This window comes from Cygnus olor, chromosome 19 (genome assembly GCF_009769625.2).
Source record: "Cygnus olor isolate bCygOlo1 chromosome 19, bCygOlo1.pri.v2, whole genome shotgun sequence".
Classification (NCBI taxonomy): domain Eukaryota; kingdom Metazoa; phylum Chordata; class Aves; order Anseriformes; family Anatidae; genus Cygnus; species Cygnus olor.
The window spans coordinates 4,327,702-4,344,622 of record NC_049187.1 but is presented as its reverse complement, the minus strand read 5'-3'; the positions used below and the strand labels follow the sequence as shown (position 1 = coordinate 4,344,622).

The window sequence follows — 16,921 nt, the reverse complement described above, 5'->3', positions numbered from 1 at the left end:
TTCCTCAGGAAGTCTTCCTGCTGCAGACCACAGGGCAATGCATGTAAGGACCCCACCAGAGCAGGATGGATCGCAGCAGGTTTGCTGGTGTCGCCTTAACTCATCACAGTCTTCCTGGACCATTCTCTCACCGCCTTCTCTCTAGATTGTTTGCACTCCAAAGATTCCTGCTGCACCCCTTAAGAAAGGAGCCGTAATTGCTGATCCAGCTGTTCGACGTTCCCCTCAGTACAATCTGGAAGCCGGTAAATAACCAGATAATGTTTATCGTTGCGGTGCAGAGGAACTGAGTGGTGCTGCCTGCCTGATTCCGCCCTGGAAGGGACCGGAGGGAGCCCCGCACACCTGTGTGCTCCGCTCTCTGCTGGCTCAGCGTTTCCTTCCAAGTGCATTTCAAAGTCAGAGGCTGGGGTTTTCAAAGGCACTTGCTGAAGGGAGCGACGTTCTGGCAGCCACAGGGTTGTTAGCTGAAAGGCAGTTGTTGTAAAGCTGGGAAAATGTTTCCTGTTGCTAGGAACAATACACGTCTCTTGATTTCCCTGGATGGTTTTGCACTGCTACCTGTCCTGAGGCACGGAGTTAGCTAAAATTTGCAAAGAGGTCACTAAAGAGCTGCAGAAGAAAAGTAACATAAGAAGTATAACTTCACCCCAGTGGAGCTAACTTCTAAATAGTTGGATCAGCAGTGACTCCAATTGCATCTCTTACTTTGTGTGTGTGTGGCTGGATTTTATTATTATTATTGTGTTGCTGTGAAGGGTAGCTTGAAGAAAAGAGTGGGAGAAGTCAGCCAGCCAGCTGCATGCATCAGGGAAAATGTGTCAGGTTAGGACACACCACCTGAGAGGGATGCTCATGAAAGCCGTAAAAGGCTTCCTCCTACTCCAATGGGTAATTGACCACACCTTTCAATCTGAATTTAGCAAAAAGAAACATGTTTGTGGGTTTTCCTTCCTACGACTTTCTTCCTCAAGCTATGCACTTTGTCCAGCCTGGGTGAGAGCAAAAAAGGTAAGTGCCAGAAGCTGATCTGGGATCCAAGGATCCTTGAAAGGACTCCTGCAAGGCTCCACACCTGCCTGCCCTGGCCACGGGGGCGGTGAGCTGTGGAATTACACCACAAAAGAGGTAAAAGTTGTGAGGGAGATGGGACTGAAACCAAGGTAAGAGTTAAACCCTGCAGAGACTGGCAGGCACGCTAATCCAGCAATACCAGGACACCAGGGGTGGGACAGCGAAGGATTTCCACCTGCAGCTTCCTAGGAGTCGACTCAGTGGGTGAAACATATCAAGGATGCAGACAGGAGAACCTCACCCATATGGTGACCTTTTTTCTGCCACCGGCTTTGCAGTACCAGCTTTCCCTTTGCTATATCAGCCAGGGTTGGACATGAAGGACCCAGCCCAACCAGTCCTTCCTCCAGTTCCAGCCAGCACAATGCAAAGGGCGCTGCTCTTCCACCAGGGAGCACAGAGTGATGCAGGCAGCCTCCTCGACTGCACAGCGGCTTGCAGACATCCATACCACCTCTCAATAGCATCTACACCTCACCACGAGCACGTACCCCAGAGCTAAACTGCACTCCTGGACCGTCATCACATTTCAGATGCTTCCACCAGCGGTAGCACCTGTGCAGAAAGCCACAAGAGCTGTGACCCTGCTCGGGCACGCAGCCTTCTTCGAGGCATGAGCACTTCCCCCCCAACAAGTTTCCATCTTTCAGTCCTGTTCTCGCCTCAGTAAAATTATAGGTGCTCTTTATTAGCATCATGTGTATCGTCAGACCCCAGCTTGTGTCAGCTGCCACTATCTGAAAATGGCACTTGAAGAACCGGCAAGAACCAGCTCAAACTCTGCCTCTGTTTAGACCAGCTACGAAGCCTGAGAAACCCCATTTCTTTCCACACTCTCATTCCAGATTTTCCCGAGTAATAAAGAAACAAGCTAATTTTCTTCATAAATGAAGTGATTTCAGGTTTCAGTGCGAGACCTGAATGCAGTGGACAGATTCTTGGCTGCTCGAAGTCACCGTGTCATTTCACACCCAGCTCAGGTGCCAGTGTTTTGTTAAATCAAACCTCTGCATTTGATAAGATAAAATAGTTCTTTATGAAATTAAAATTAGGTTTTAACATCTGTAGCAAACAGAGGGTACATTCACATGTCACATCTGCACCTGTGCAAACGCCGATTAACCCAGCATAATTAGTCACAATTTTTGCTAATTACCACTAAGATCAGAATCAGGATTTACTTCCTCATTTTTTATTCTTCTTTCTCTTCCAGATCCTGATCTTTCTACAGCGAACTGGGGGGGGGGGGGGGGTTATGCAGATGGCCACATGGGGCCAGTCTTTAAAAGCAAAGCCTCAGAACCAAATTCCCAAGAGCTCAGCACCCGATATGCAAACACGGTTCTCAGAACAGCGTGGCTCTTATTTAACCACCTAAAAGAAGGGGTAAATCTTTGGTCATTCCCTGCCTCTAGCAGTTTTTCAATGGTGCATACCATCAGAAGAAATCAATACACAGTAAATGGAGCATTTTGGAGAAAAGTTGGCTCCTGCTGTGAGCCCTGAACCTTTCTGAAAGCAGTGACAGAATGGCGCTCCCTCATCACCCCCTAGTCTCTCCCCATTCCCTGCCTCAGATTCCATCACAAAGACATGACCTATGACAAGCAGTGGTGCTGCCCACCCAGCCCTGCCATTAGTCATCACTATTCATCAATCACAGCTCAGCAATCAGCGATATTATTTGTTATTGTTACTCCTGACCTTCTGGATAAATAATAAATATAATAGGGGCTGCTGTTGTGAACAGCTGAGGGAAGGACATGGTATTTCAGAAGGCCTTTCACATCTGAAATACTGGATGCCCACAAACTATTTATAAGGAAGAAGTGTGCTGTGGATATGAAGAGCAGGAAGAATATCGTAGTAACTATGGTTAAGTGAGGGAAGGCTCGTGAGAACTATTACTTCTTATTATCCCAAATGATATAATTGAAGAGGATAAAAAAGTCAGAAAAGCCTTCAGACAGTGAATTCCTCTTCAAAGTTGAAACAGGAGCAGCAACATTTGCTTTTGGATGCTATTATTTTATCATTGGATTGAATGGAATGGGTTAGCATCAACATCCTTGTATGTGCTCACAACTCACCTGAGCACTAAATATTATATATATATATATATTATCTATTTCAGTATTATCTGGAGTTGCATTGATTTTGATGGAGTTCCTGACAGAGATATTTATCTCCAGGATGGATTTCTGATCACTTCTAAAGCCAGAGTTTGTGATCCCAATTGAAATGGCAACGGCTCCTGAGCTTAAGGAAATGTAATATCCCTGACCTAGATGTCCAACAACGGAAAATTTGTTAAAGCATTTTTAAAAGCACCTGATAAAGTTCATGGCTGTCCTTGCTAGCTGATTCAAGAGCTAACATTTCTTCATCTGGAGCACAGATCTTCCTTCAGCTGGAAATTAAACCTAGTACTCGCCATCTCATGTCCTCAGAGAGCAACTGATCCTCTGCTAAGATGTCCTTCAGCATATTAGGAGGCTGCACTGTGTCCTCTTTCAGTCTTTTCCTATTAAGTCTCAACTCAACTTTTCTCACAGGTCTTGTTTTCTGAAACTTTTGTCCTCCTTGCTGGTATCTCTTTGAAGCTCCCCAATTTGTCCCCATTATCACACATAATACCCAAAGACCTCATACTCCAGCTGAGGTCTCCTTAGTGCCCAGCTAAGCAGAATATACGATCTACCCAGTGTTACTTTCCAGAGCAAGATTTGTTTCTTCTCAGTGTTAATTCATATTCATCTTGTGCAGTATTATAACCCCTTGATCCTTTTCCACTGTACTCCCATTAAGGCAGTTATTCTCCCTTTCATGGACATAGCCATGATTTCTCCTTCCTAAGGAGTCATTTGCACCATTGTCCTATTGAATTTCATCTTGTTGATTTCCTACTGCTCCGCCAAAGTATCAGAATCATTTTAAATTCTAATCCTGTCTCCCAAACTGCTCGCAGTCCCTTCCAGCATACTGTCATTTGTAAGTTTTATAGATGAGCACCTTAGTACATCATCCACATGGATAATGAAAATATTGAAGAGGTGTGGGACTCCAATTCGAGTGTCCTTCCCATTTAAAGGAGAACTATTCATGTGTGACTTCTCTGCCAATTGTGGACCCGTCTTGTGAGGACTTCCTCTAGATCACGTTTTCCTCATTTGCTTATAAAAAAGCAAAGTGGGATCATATTAAAAGCTAGATAGATCATAACTGCTGCATCCTCCTAAACCACTGTGGCAGGTGGCTCTGTTAAGAAAATTAGATTGATTTGACAAGATTTGTTCTTTGCAATCCCATGCTGACTGCACCTTTCATCACTTTATTATCCTCCAGATGCTCATAAATTTATTGTTTAATGATTTATTCTATTATTTTTCTGGGTTAAGATGACTAGTCTGTAATTCCCTGGGTCCACCTTACCCCCTCTTCAAGTGTAGGAGTTATGTTTGTCCTTCTTTGGTCCTCTGGGCCCTCTCCAGTGTCAGCAGGTAGCTGAAGACAACTGCTAATCATGCAGGGACTGCAGTGGCAGGTTCCTTGAGAACTTTTTGTCAGGTGAGACTGACTCACATGCAATAGTTATCTGCATGCTCTTTAAACCATTTGTCTCCTACTGTGGAAGATTGTTGTGCTTTACCATAACACTTTTTTTTCTTGTTGCTCCTTCCTTACATGCCTGCATTGCTCCCTTTACATTCCTTTGAAAGTCTTTCATCTGGAGGCTGAACTTTGAGTCTCTCCTTCCCTGTTTGCACTGTTCCATTCTATCCATCCCAATCTTACACCGTGGCATTCACATTTGATTAATACTTCATTTTAACTTGTCAATTCTTTAAAGATATTTCTATGTAGCTATATTGCTCTCTTGCTTTTCTTTCTGGGCAGAGCAACTTTACTGCTGTGCCTTTAACTTGTCATTTTAGCAAGTGCCTGGTGTCTGTTCCCCACAGAGACCCTTGTGAAGTTCATCCACCAGCTTCCTGCACTTGCTCTGTCTGCTCTCCCTGTTTTGCTGCTTCTCCCTTTGAATTCCGAATCCATTAAGTTTGTGGTCACCATTTTCATAGAGGTTTATTTCCACCATCTAATTCTGACCAAGTACTTCAGGTTAGGACTCTATTAAATAGTAATTTGTAAACCACAAAAACAACCCCAAGGGAAGACACCAGCACTGTAACTCTCTCTGCCCAAATGAGTCCTACCAACCATTATGTTCTGTCAGAGCTTGAAGACCTGACTTTAGCTAGATGTGCCATAAAAACTGGGACTTGGAGGATTAGGTCCTTCAAGTCTGGCACATGAAAAACAAATGCATAGGAAAGCTGAATTAATCTGTTATGGTTCAATCCATCTATGTGTGCAGCAGTATGGACTACCAGTTGCCATTCCCCATGCAGGGCCATTACTTTATGGAGATTTAAGAATCACATAAATCACATTAAGGACAAAAAACAAAACAAACAAACAAAAAACAAAACAACAACAACAAAAAAACTTTGCAAAAACAACCCACACTCACATAGGTAGCCATTTTAGGGACTCTTAAAGCCCCTCCCTACTATTCCTCAATTAACACACTCAGGAAAATAATTATTAAAAAAAAAAAGAAAAAAAAAAAAAGAAAAATACAACCAGTTCAATAAAAAGAGGCTGCAGGAGCCCACCAGGAACTTGAGCAGCAGGTTTGGGAGCACCAAGACTGCCACACACGGCTATAGGGGAGCTTTCCCTGTTCTGCCAGCACATGTCCACAGAAGCACAGATCACAGAATGGCTGAGGTTGGAAGGGACCTCTGGAAATCATCTGGTCCAACCCCCTGCCGAGCAGGATCATCTAGAGCACATTGTGCAGGATGGGATCCAGGCGGGATTTGGATATCTCCAGAGGAGACTCCACAACCTCTCTGGGCAACCTGTCCCAGTGTTCTGTCACCCTCACAGTAAAGAAGTGCCCCTTCAATATTCAGCCAGAACTTCCTGTGCTTCAGTTTGTGCCCGTTGCCTCTCGTCCTGTTGCTGGGCACAACTGAGAAGAGACCGGCTCCATCCTCCTGACACCCTCCCCTCAGGTATCTATACACATTGGTGAGGTCTCCCTCCCCTCAGACCTCTCTTTTACAGGCTTAAACAGGCCTAGTTCTCTCACCTGTCCTCGTACGACAGGTGCTGCAGTCCCCTGTTCATCTTCGTAGCCCTCCTCTGAACACTTCAGTAGCTCTATATCCCTCAAATATTCTCAGTGCTGACCCACTGTTTCACCCAGAAGTTAAATTATACACAAGTAAAACATTTTTGAAGCTCCTCTACCACATGTTTGACACTAACCGGCACAGTTTGCTTCCAAAGAACTCAGTTTGCCAAGCAAGGCCGGTTTCTCGTTGCTGCCTGGGCATCAATGAGAACTGATGACCGGACAACCAGGCCATGAGGCAGGCAGGATGTCCCCAGCACAGCACACATCGCTCCTTTGTGGGTGCCCAGGTGCTGTGAGGGGCCTGGCCAGCGTCAGCTCACCGCCACACACCTGAGGGCATCTCACATCTGTGGTATGAAGCCTGAAGTGTGACTTACGGCGGCAAAGGGGAAAGGGAAACACGGGAGTGCAGAAGTTTATCTGCCTCCAGAGCAGTGTCTGGATGACAGCTGAGGCAGCCGGAGTTGAACGGCACCCGAGACGTGCAGCAGATGGTGAGCTGACAGCAGAGCTCCCTGCCACTGGCTGTCCTCACGTCACTGTCAGCAGCTGGAAGGAAGCGGGTGGGCATGGGGTTTCCTACACATAGATGAGAAAAACATAAGGAATTTTTGTGGTAGCTTGTGATTGTTCACTCTCATCTCCCTCTGCTGATCTAATGTCTCCTTTAGCCACGTGCTCATCTTTTATTTCTTTTTTTTTCTTATTTTTCCCTCTCACCCATGTAGGATGTAGGTACACCATTACGTATGTTCAAAAAACCCCACAGCTTGGCATAATGTCTCTGAAAAAAATTCTGGAAATCAGCAGAAGTACACTTTCCTTCAGGACAAATATTTAGGCCTTACATATTTTGGTTTCCTCACGATATCATTGAACTCCTATTTAGATGACTAACTCCCATTTTAATCAGTAAAAGCTAGATACTTAAATAGCTTTGAAGAGCCGGTCCCCAGTGTCTTCCAGCTCCAGGATCCAATCATTGGTTCATCAATCTCTGGATCCAATCACCAGTGATTGATTTAATGATGTCAATATTCCTTCCCATTCCTCCATAATTTCCTGTCCCTGCCCTTTATGACTTACTATAGGAAGCAACCCATTATGATAATTCAGTATTCCTACAGCAGATAACCATGCTGAAATGAAAAATAAAATTCTACGCAGACCCAAGAAGCATCCACAGCTGCAGAATTAGCGTCCAGGCCACTATTTATTGAATTGTTTATCTATAATGCAATGCCACACTTAAAAAAATTAAATTAGACTAATTATCCTCTTTAAGGAAATAACTCTCCTGGTGCTACCACTCCCATAATTTTCTGCATTTCCATCTCCTTTAAAACTTCTAGGCTTTTTTCCACCTCGTATATATCTGGAAAAAATATCCTTCAAGGTATAATTAACTTTTTCATTCAGAATCCTAATTTCCTCTCTCAGACATTTTCTGCTGTGTTTAAACTATTTATTATGCAAACTTAGAGAAGTCAAACTATGAATTATGTACAAATCTACGTACAGGAGTTCTCAGCTAATCACTGCATCTCTGTGTCTCATGGTTCAAGGTAAACAAAGTACACAGAGCGGAAAATATCAGAGTCCAGCATCCAGCACAGGATTTTTTTTCCTCACATTAAAGACATCTTTTCCCTCAAACCAAAAACCTTAATGTCAGCTTTTTAATGATTTATTTTCTATTCTTTTTTAGGGTGATTTCTTACTGCCTACCCCTATGTTTGCCTTCCTTTCCACCATGCTTTCTTCGTCTCTTCCACAGAGCTCTCACTAAGCTGCAGTCAGACATGGGGAGATTTGCAATGACTTCATGTGACTGGTGAATGACTTTATGCTTGGCATTAGGCTTTTCTCTTTTCCCCAGTTTTGGTTCATTTGCTTGTTCTTTCTCCTCGCCCTTCTTGGATTTTACATTGTCATTTTGAGGGTGGGAATTGTCTTGTTTGCATATTTTTGGAGTGTCCAAAACTATTCAGCTTTACATGTAATTCAGGCTTTGGCATCATCATAAAAGTTACTCTTGTTGATGTTATTGATGATTACTGTTAATAAAGTTAAATAGGGCTCTGAGCCTAGACTAAGGCCTCAAAGACATCAAAGAAAAAGATATTTGTGGTCCCAAGGATTTTTCAATCTATGATTACTCTTTCTGCTAATTAATAGCACATCAGTGGCTATCTATCTGTCCTGTCAGCATGAAGATGTTAAAAAACCCCTCTAGCTCTTCAGTGGCATATTTTCTTGCATATTTATTTTAATCAAAATGGAATTATATAGCTTGGAGAAACCTTTTGGAGAAACCTTTTCTTCCCCAGTGCATGCAATTTGAAGAAAATGAAAGGGAAAAAATATGCTTTTATTTATTTTTCCATATGGAATTGTTATGATTCATTAGCACAGAAGGTGGATAAGCACTTTGGGGTTATATCCAATGAGACAATTGTAAAATAAGTGAATTGTTAGGGCTGGATCTTCTGATTGTGTAAGGCAGCAATGCTTCATTGAAGTCTGTTCTGTGGGGTTGAAAGCTGGATTTTCTGAAATACATAGAGTTCTCAGAGGGCTTTGTCCAAGAAAATGGGACTTACTTCCCCTAACTTCAGCAGCCAAAAGGTCAGGCATTCAGTCTAGCCTACCAAACTAAATTCAGTCATCCCAGCCTAAATAGTTATCAGAATAGATAGGATAAAATGTCATCTTGGGATGCTTCTGTATGTTGTATATATATAAAAAAGTGAGCACAGACTAGACATCAGAAAACAGAGGAATTGTATTTTGTCAGGACAACCTTTATGTATAGAGGTAATAGCTGGAGAGAAAGAGAAACACAGTCCTGATTCAGAGAAATAAAATCCCTTCTCCAGGAAAATTCTTTGGCTAGGCTTTAATTTATCAGGGCCTTAAGGCCAGATGAAGTCAGTGCCTTTTAAGCACATGAATGTGTTGCTGAAGCTGTTTCCACATCCGAGACCAAAGACAAAGATGTATATGCTTCTGGAATTAAGCTTGACTAATAGAGAAATACCATTAAATGTGTGCAGGAGAAGGAAAGCTCCAGGTTGTTTTCTGGGAAGACTCTTTTAACCATGACTTTGATCTTTGTGCTTTAGCTCCCATTTGCAGTCCTGGGGAATGTTCGTGTTTTATTCCATGCCTCCATACACCAGCCCAGTGGACATATGAAAAAGGTACAGTGGACATATGAAAAGGTACAATTCACCAGGAAACACAAGAGGGGAACTTGTGAATGTGCAAACCAAAATCCTAAGGTTTTCTCTGTGAAGTCAAAGATTTGTATGGGCTTTGGGATTTTATTGTGAGGGGTCATAGAGCTTTCTCCAGACATTCTTCTAGAAGCTAGGAAACAGACCAAGCCTATCTTTGTTATGGCTCCGTCTGTCTCAGCGTCACTTTCTGATGAGGATGGGTCTTTCAACCTCCCAAAAGGAGAAGAAAACATATTGTTAAAGACTTTTATAGGAGCCCCTCCATTTCCTTCTAATCAGCTTTACCTCATTACTAAAGCACCCCGACATACTCCTTTCTTGCGTGTGCATGAGGCGGAGGAACTTCAGATTGGATTTTGGATTTTGTCTGGATTTTTGTTTCCTGTTCCACCCCTTCAGAGCCCAATAACTCCAAAAAAGAAGGATGTTTGCAGCAGCCTAGCTGTAACCCCAGAGAGCTTAATTTAACTGCTGAGTCAGGTCTGCTGGGATTCAAATCTGCAGTTTCAGAGAAGCTGGTAGGAACTGCAGACCTTGTGGTTTGGTCCCTTATGCCATCCCTTTAGTCTTGAAAGTTCACGAAGGCGTGCACCAGGGGGAGAAATAATTGCAGGAGAACTCCCAGGCTGGGGCATTGGAAGAAGAAGGAAAAAAAAATCAAAGTAAGTTAAAAATATCCTCTGCAAAGACAAGTACAGGCCAGTAGTTCTGGAAAGCTGAATTCCTCATAAGGGATTCACACCATCATTTTTATTTATTGCTTTTGACACCTGGTCCATCATGTCAGGAATTCTTGTGGCTCTTCAGCCTCCTGACAGATGCAGCGTGCACCAAATGCCTGCTCAATGCATCTGCCTCTGTCCTAGCAACAGGCTCAGGATGCAGTCAAATCCCACTGTGATCAGGGATGGACAAGTTAAGGGATGGATACGATGGATGCAGTGATGGCTGCTGAGAGGATGAGGCTGAAACCTGTGCCTAGGAGACTGAAAAGCTGGCTGCAGCAAAAAAATATGCACAACAAGCTGATCAGATAATGTCAGTTCAAATCTTTAGCAGCTCTGTGAGTTTGCTGCTTTCACTTTTTCTACTATTATTTTTTTGTGTAAGTGTCTCATTAACCTGCTTTTCTCTGGACTTGTTTGTGCCTCACTTTGGCAGCTGGCCAGTAGAAAACAGGGCTTTAATTCCACAGACTGTAGATTGTGTCCCAGTTATTAAACCATATTTATTTCTCTGTTTCCAGAGGTTTAAGCTTGATTTTTTTTTCTCCTCTCTCTAGCTCTGCTTAGTTTTTTTCTTATTTTTTTTCTTTTAATTTCCATGTTATTTTGCATCTCTCTTTTCTGACATGGAAAAAAGTGGAAAGAGTTTAACTCTTGGGCTGCCAGAAACCAAACTGATTTTCCACATGGACTGGGGGCCAACCTCAGGCTCTGATTCGAGGGCCAGATGCTGCTCTGGAAAGGGTCCTGGGCGAAGCAGTGCTGGGGGCTGCAGGCAGCTGTGTGGTGACATGGGATCGGAGTGTGCCACCGATGTGCTGGCAGCGTGCTAGCTGTGGTGTGATGCATGTCTGCCCATGGGGTGAGTAGTACTTGGACAATGACATGCCCTTAGGGTCCTGTATCACGCTATAGGTGAAGATTTAAGATGTGGGCAGGAGTGCCGATCCTTAGCTCTCTAACCTGGAGTGGCTGGGGGGTGCTCAGCCTGTATAGGCGGTGGGGTCAGCGAGGAAAGAGCCTCCCCAGGAGGCAGCTCCAAGAGGAGACGTGAAGCCCCCCTGCACAAGCCTCCCTTTGGACCTCTCAAGGAGTAGCTCAAAGATAAGCTATCTACAGATCAGGGTTGTAAATCTCCCCCCCCCCACCATCCTACAAAGAAGCCATTTTTGCAAACACAGACTCACAGTTCTGCATCTTGGAGTTTGAAAGAGGGTTTAGGCATCTGTGTCCTTATTTTAAATAGCCCTTGTGCCTGCTGGAGCATGGGCCCGCAGATAGGAGCAGCAGAGCTGAATAATCCACAGCCAAAGTTGGGCTCGGGCCAAGTTACCGCTGTGAAAACTCTGCTTGCACAGCTCAGGCAGAACATTTAAGCAGTGCTTGGGAAAGGGGTTTTCATTTCGTGAGTTTCATCAGTACTTGGTGGTGCCCTTCCCCACCTGAAGCTTCATACAGGACAGGTCTGAACAAAAAGGCAACACATGACGAAGACAAATAGTTCTGTCTTGCTCATAACAAGGCTCTCATGGAAATGTAAGGAGACATATTTTGTCAGGGAATATAATCAGAAATCTTTTTGAAATTGTCCGTCTTTTCACTGAATGTCATCCAAATTCTGCAGTTATACCCTATCTGAAAATTGTGAAAAACAACTCTCTTCTGTTACTAGCAAAAAAAATCCCGTATCAATCCATCGTGTTTCACCCAGTGACGTCTCTTTTCTCCATGGAGGTGCTAAGATGGCTCATTCAGTCAAGAGATATTACTCAGAGGCTCACAATCCATCAACCTGGCATAGAGAAGATGGATGGCAGATTCTTTTTAAAGACATGTTAGTTACACAAGTACTCTGAGAACTGTATTTCAGATCAACCCATTCAAAAAAAAAGACAGGAATTGTAAGGGACAAAAGTACCCCTCCAATTTTCCCTACCACAAATTGTAGCTAACATTTCCAACACAGCTGCTATCCTAATTAAAGCCTAGCATGTTTTAATGCACAGGAAGAAAATGGTACATTGTATGATGCTTCTAATCTCCACTATAAAGTCTCCACTATAAAGTCTCCATGAAATACTTCCCAGTCCTAGGAGAAAGAAGTGGCCAAAACACAGAGTTTTGGGCCCAAACATTAAATGTATTTAGGCTCTTAAGTCTCCAGTGAAATGATTTCAGGAAGGCTCCAGGACGGAGGAAATCAGAAGCTCCAGAAATGTCATTCATGACCCCAGACGAAGGTTTCAGACCCAGGCCTGTCTCCACCTCCCAGGATCTCCCTCCGGGATGTAGGCAATGGCTGCGTTTGCTCACCCTTTCACCTCCCTTTCATTCAGAGGTTCACTCCTAAGCCGAGGAACTGCTGGTGTCCCCTCAGCAGAGTGGATGTGGGAACCAGATGGTGCACTGCTCTTGGGCTGGTACAGCATGCGAAGCTGAACTTCAAAGTCAGTGAGCAGCTGAACGATTGAGGGCTCATCTGCACACACGGTTTGTTCACTGGTCTGAAGACATCTAAACTAAAGCATCACAAGCAGTGCAGCACTGCAACAGTGGCTGCAAGGCAGCCACACATTTAGCACTCACACTAACTGCATGTTTGCTAGGTCATGTTTGGTGTAGCTGGCTACCAGTTATCCTCTAAGCATCAGGCCAGGCTTTCTTTTAAAATGTCCTTAAAAAAATAATATTTTTTTCCCTTCCTAGTGCTAATAGTATTATTGGGGCACAGAACATGTTCTCATAGAGTTCCTAGTTATTTACTTTATTTCCTTTAAATCCGTTTACCCAAATGATTGAGTTCATAACAGCTTTCATCTCCATGAAACCAGCCCTGTGTACCCGTGTATCTGTGTGGCTTGGATGTTATTCCATTTGCATGTAGCAAGTGTAATCAAGTCTGTGTCACTTGCATCTAAACAATTCTTTGACTTTTAATTTTGAGACTGAATTCTCTTTATCTGTCAAGATGACGAGGTCTAGCACCATCTTCCCTTCTGTTGGATAAAACACTTTTAAAGTTCGGAAATTGTCATCTTCAACTTAAAAAAAAAATAAATCAAGGTTGTTTTAGTTTTGACAGCATGAGATCTCCTTTGTATGTCATTCAGATTAAAGTCTTTTCCTTCCTACCAATAGTAGAAAGGTGTTTAAAGAGCCAGACGAGAAATCAAGTAATTCTCTGGCCTGCAACGGATAGCAGCCAGGACCTGATTTGGTCTTTATTTACGAGAACATTCGTTCAGATCTTTTACTTCAAAGCTGTCAGATTCAGAAACATGCAATGCCATTTTTGACATAAGAATATAGCACTCCTGCTCATTTTTGCCCAGTTTTGCTTCCTAAATAGATTGTAACCAGTGCTTTTAACATTCCAGTCATGCAAATCTTCCCATCAGGTTTCAGTAACACCAAAGTAGGTCGAATTTATGCTCGTATGCGAGCAATTCCTATTCCTCCTTCACTACCCAGAATCTCCACATCGGCGTATAGGCAATTAAAGATTTTCTATTCCTTCAAGTCTCTCGGTACCTCAATTAATCTGGTTCTCAACATCTTGATTTTGTGCTAAATTAGTGCTCCCTGTCCCTTCTTTTCATCCACCCCTTTGCTACTTCCGTAACGCACCCTGCCTGCTCTGCACAGCCCCTCCTGCTACACTGGCTTCTCTGCTACCGAAATAGATTTTCTCCAAATGGCACAGCCTCGTGTTCACACAGGACAACCACTACTCCACAAAAATAACATATTCTAGCTTACACAAATCCACGATAATTTCACTTCCAGAACTGATTTCTGCCTTCTTCTCTTTAAAGTTCAGAAGGGTGTCTGAGAAGGTTACGTGGGCATCCCTGTTCTTCGGCTGCCTCTTGAGACCTAAGTGTGTCCAGACTTGGGTGAAGCAAGTCAGGTTTTACATAAAGCTGAGTTACAAATAATAATACATATTGGTTTTACCAAATACTTGCCTACCATGTTCAAGAATCTTAAGCAATCTTGTCTCCTTTTATTTTTGTTGTTTAAGAATGACCAAATCACCTCGTCAGCCCTTGGAAAGTATCCCTCTCAATTCTTGAGAGAGAACATGAGAATATGAGAATATTCTCTTTGGCTGTTGGCTTTTCCTTTTTTAATAGACACACACAATTTTCTTTTAATCTATGCTATCGGGACATTCTCAGTCCCACGTAGATCTCTACTCCCTTCCGCTAATTGGATCATCAGAGATAATTTTCTCTATAACAGCCTAAGAGACTAGAAACAACCGAACATTTCCAGATAAATGAAAATTATTCTGTTTTTCTCCTGTTCGGGGCTCTCATTCTCATATGACTCTGGTCAAGTAGGAGGTCACCAAGTCCCTTTTGTGCTGGTGCTTACAGAAGGTCTGATGGGGTACTACTGATCTCAGCTCTTCTGCTAAGCCCAAGGGAGCTCATGGAATATTACCGCTCACATTGGTGTTTCACAGCAGAGCACCTGCCTCCCCACACCACCCCAAGCTCTGCACACGTGCTGCAGAGAAAGGAAACCATTCCTGATGTTTGCCAGGCACTGGGCCTCTGCCTTCTCAGGGTGTTCATTGAAGGACCACCAAATCATTCCCCCACTTAAAGCAGTCACTGTGTTCCCTGTGAGATGAGCACGTTGCCTTCATCCACACAGGGGCAGGCCACCAACCCAGTGTCCCAGCGAGGTCCAGTCCATCACAAGGTGCCCACTCGCCCAAGGCTTTCCAGTGACACATGCTTTCCTTAAAAACCAGTTCTTTTAAAAGCAGATAAATAATGAACTTCCAGGCACATTTCTGCAGCTCAATGGTGACATCCAGTGACTGGCTCGGTTATTCCCAGGTGTGCGTTCTGCAGGGCCGGCCGGCCCTGTTCTTGGCTCAGAGAGTGGCTCACATGTCTCCTGCAATCACATCATGTTCGTGCTGGAAAATACTTTAAAACAAAATCCCTGTTTGGATTTGCATAATTACTTAATTGCAGTGCCTCACATCTCTTTTCCTCCCGTTGAGCAGCTCTGTGCGGCAAGCGGTGCGCCCATAAGCTCAGCTCACAGCCCTAATATACCTGGAAAGGGTTTAGCTCCATTGATGAAGGAATTCCAGTCTTTTAGCCTGAATTTCATGAATTTACCACTGTTTACCTTCCTGTGACCCAAAGCGATCTGAAATCTGTTATGGCCCAGGTCTGGAAGCTGAATTTCTGCAGTGATGCCATGTGTGCCCAAAGGAGCAGGGCTCAGGCTGCAGGCAGAAAGGTCGTGCGGCAAATGGCAGAAGAAAAGGGGTACGTGAATGAAAGGAGGAGGAAATACAGGAAAAGGAAAAGAATCATAGAGAACCCAAAAATATGGAGATGAAAAAAGGGAAGAAAACTTATGGAGGGAAAGCAAGAAAACTTACTGAGGGAAAGCAAAAAGAAACAAAAGGAAGCTGGAGGGAGGCGCGGAGATGAGGCTGGAGAGGAGCTGTCCTGGCCTCAGCAAGCAACGATGCCATTCAGGGATCTCCGTACGGCGGAGATGGCGTGTATTGAACAGACTGTCAGCGCGGCAGCACCTGGCTCTCCGCGGTGATAAATGTCACATGCCTTTGCTGACACTTGATAAAGGTTCTGTCCATCAGCGGTGCCAGCCGCGGGGGCCAGCTGGCTCGATCGTAACCTTCATCACCGCTCCTCCGCAGAGAAGTCCCAGAATTTCCTCTCTTTCGCTGCTCCCTCTGCTGAGATGCTTTCCCCCTTTCCAGCCTGCCTGCCCTGCTCACCTCAGTGCTTTCTGGTGCTCCAAAAAGACCCCGAGCAGCAGAAGTGAAGCTGTCTGACTCAGCCAGCCAAGGAGGAACAGTCTGGGCCTGGACTTGGCCAAGCGAGGCTCTCAGTAGGACGGAAGACATGAAAAAAACCAACATGGGAATGGTAAAACATTAAAAGAAAAAGGGACAAAACAATCTCTCCCTTCAAACTAGAGCAGCTCAGGAGTTCTGGTGCCAGACAGATTCTCAGCAAGTGTGAAAAGACGAGCCATGAGGACAGGCGCGTTGTGCCAAAGGCACCGAAAGGCTGGATCAGTGGAAATGTTGTTATACATTTACATATACTTCTGTATTTACATAATACTTCGGATTTGCCCCCGAGAGCCCTGGAAGAACCTAGCGGTGTAACGCTTCTCCGGGGAAGGCCACAGTGTCCTTTAAAAATGCAAACAGATTATAAAACTTGTAGCCGTAACTGGAAAGTGCTGGCTCGCCACATTGTTAGCTTCGTTTTAGAGGTTAAACCAAAAAGGGAAAGCAATTTGTCTAAGGTGAAAAATCAGCCAGCTGCCCTCGTGCGAAAATAGTAAGCAGCTGGTTAACCTGGAATAAACAGGCAGTAAGCAGCTCAGGTGCCCAACAAAATGAATGAACAAAACCCACCTAAAGTCCATTCCTTAGCTCCCTATTTGGAAAGTGAATTCTTCAGAAAGACCGAAGGATAAGAATAAATCACATATTAGCCCATCAGGTTAATATGGCAGCAATAACAGGAGAACAGGGTTATTTAGTATATATATAAATTCTTGTCAAGAGAGGTCATTTTTTTCTCCCTCTGGACTCAATGAGACAAACATTCAGTCAGTTCTGAGTATCTCAGCATCAACAACATATTGACAACTTGGAGAGA

General features: G+C 43.9%; 1 long non-coding RNA gene across 1 annotated transcript in view; it reads right to left on the bottom strand.

The window, feature by feature from the left end:
• LOC121057479 overlaps positions 1 to 16,666 on the bottom strand; it is a 144,191-nt gene extending 127,525 nt beyond the window's left edge. The window contains exon 1 of the long non-coding RNA XR_005813803.1: positions 16,024 to 16,666. This is a non-coding gene — a long non-coding RNA (uncharacterized LOC121057479). The remainder of the gene's footprint in view (positions 1 to 16,023) is intronic.
• Positions 16,667 to 16,921: the final 255 nt, after the last annotated feature.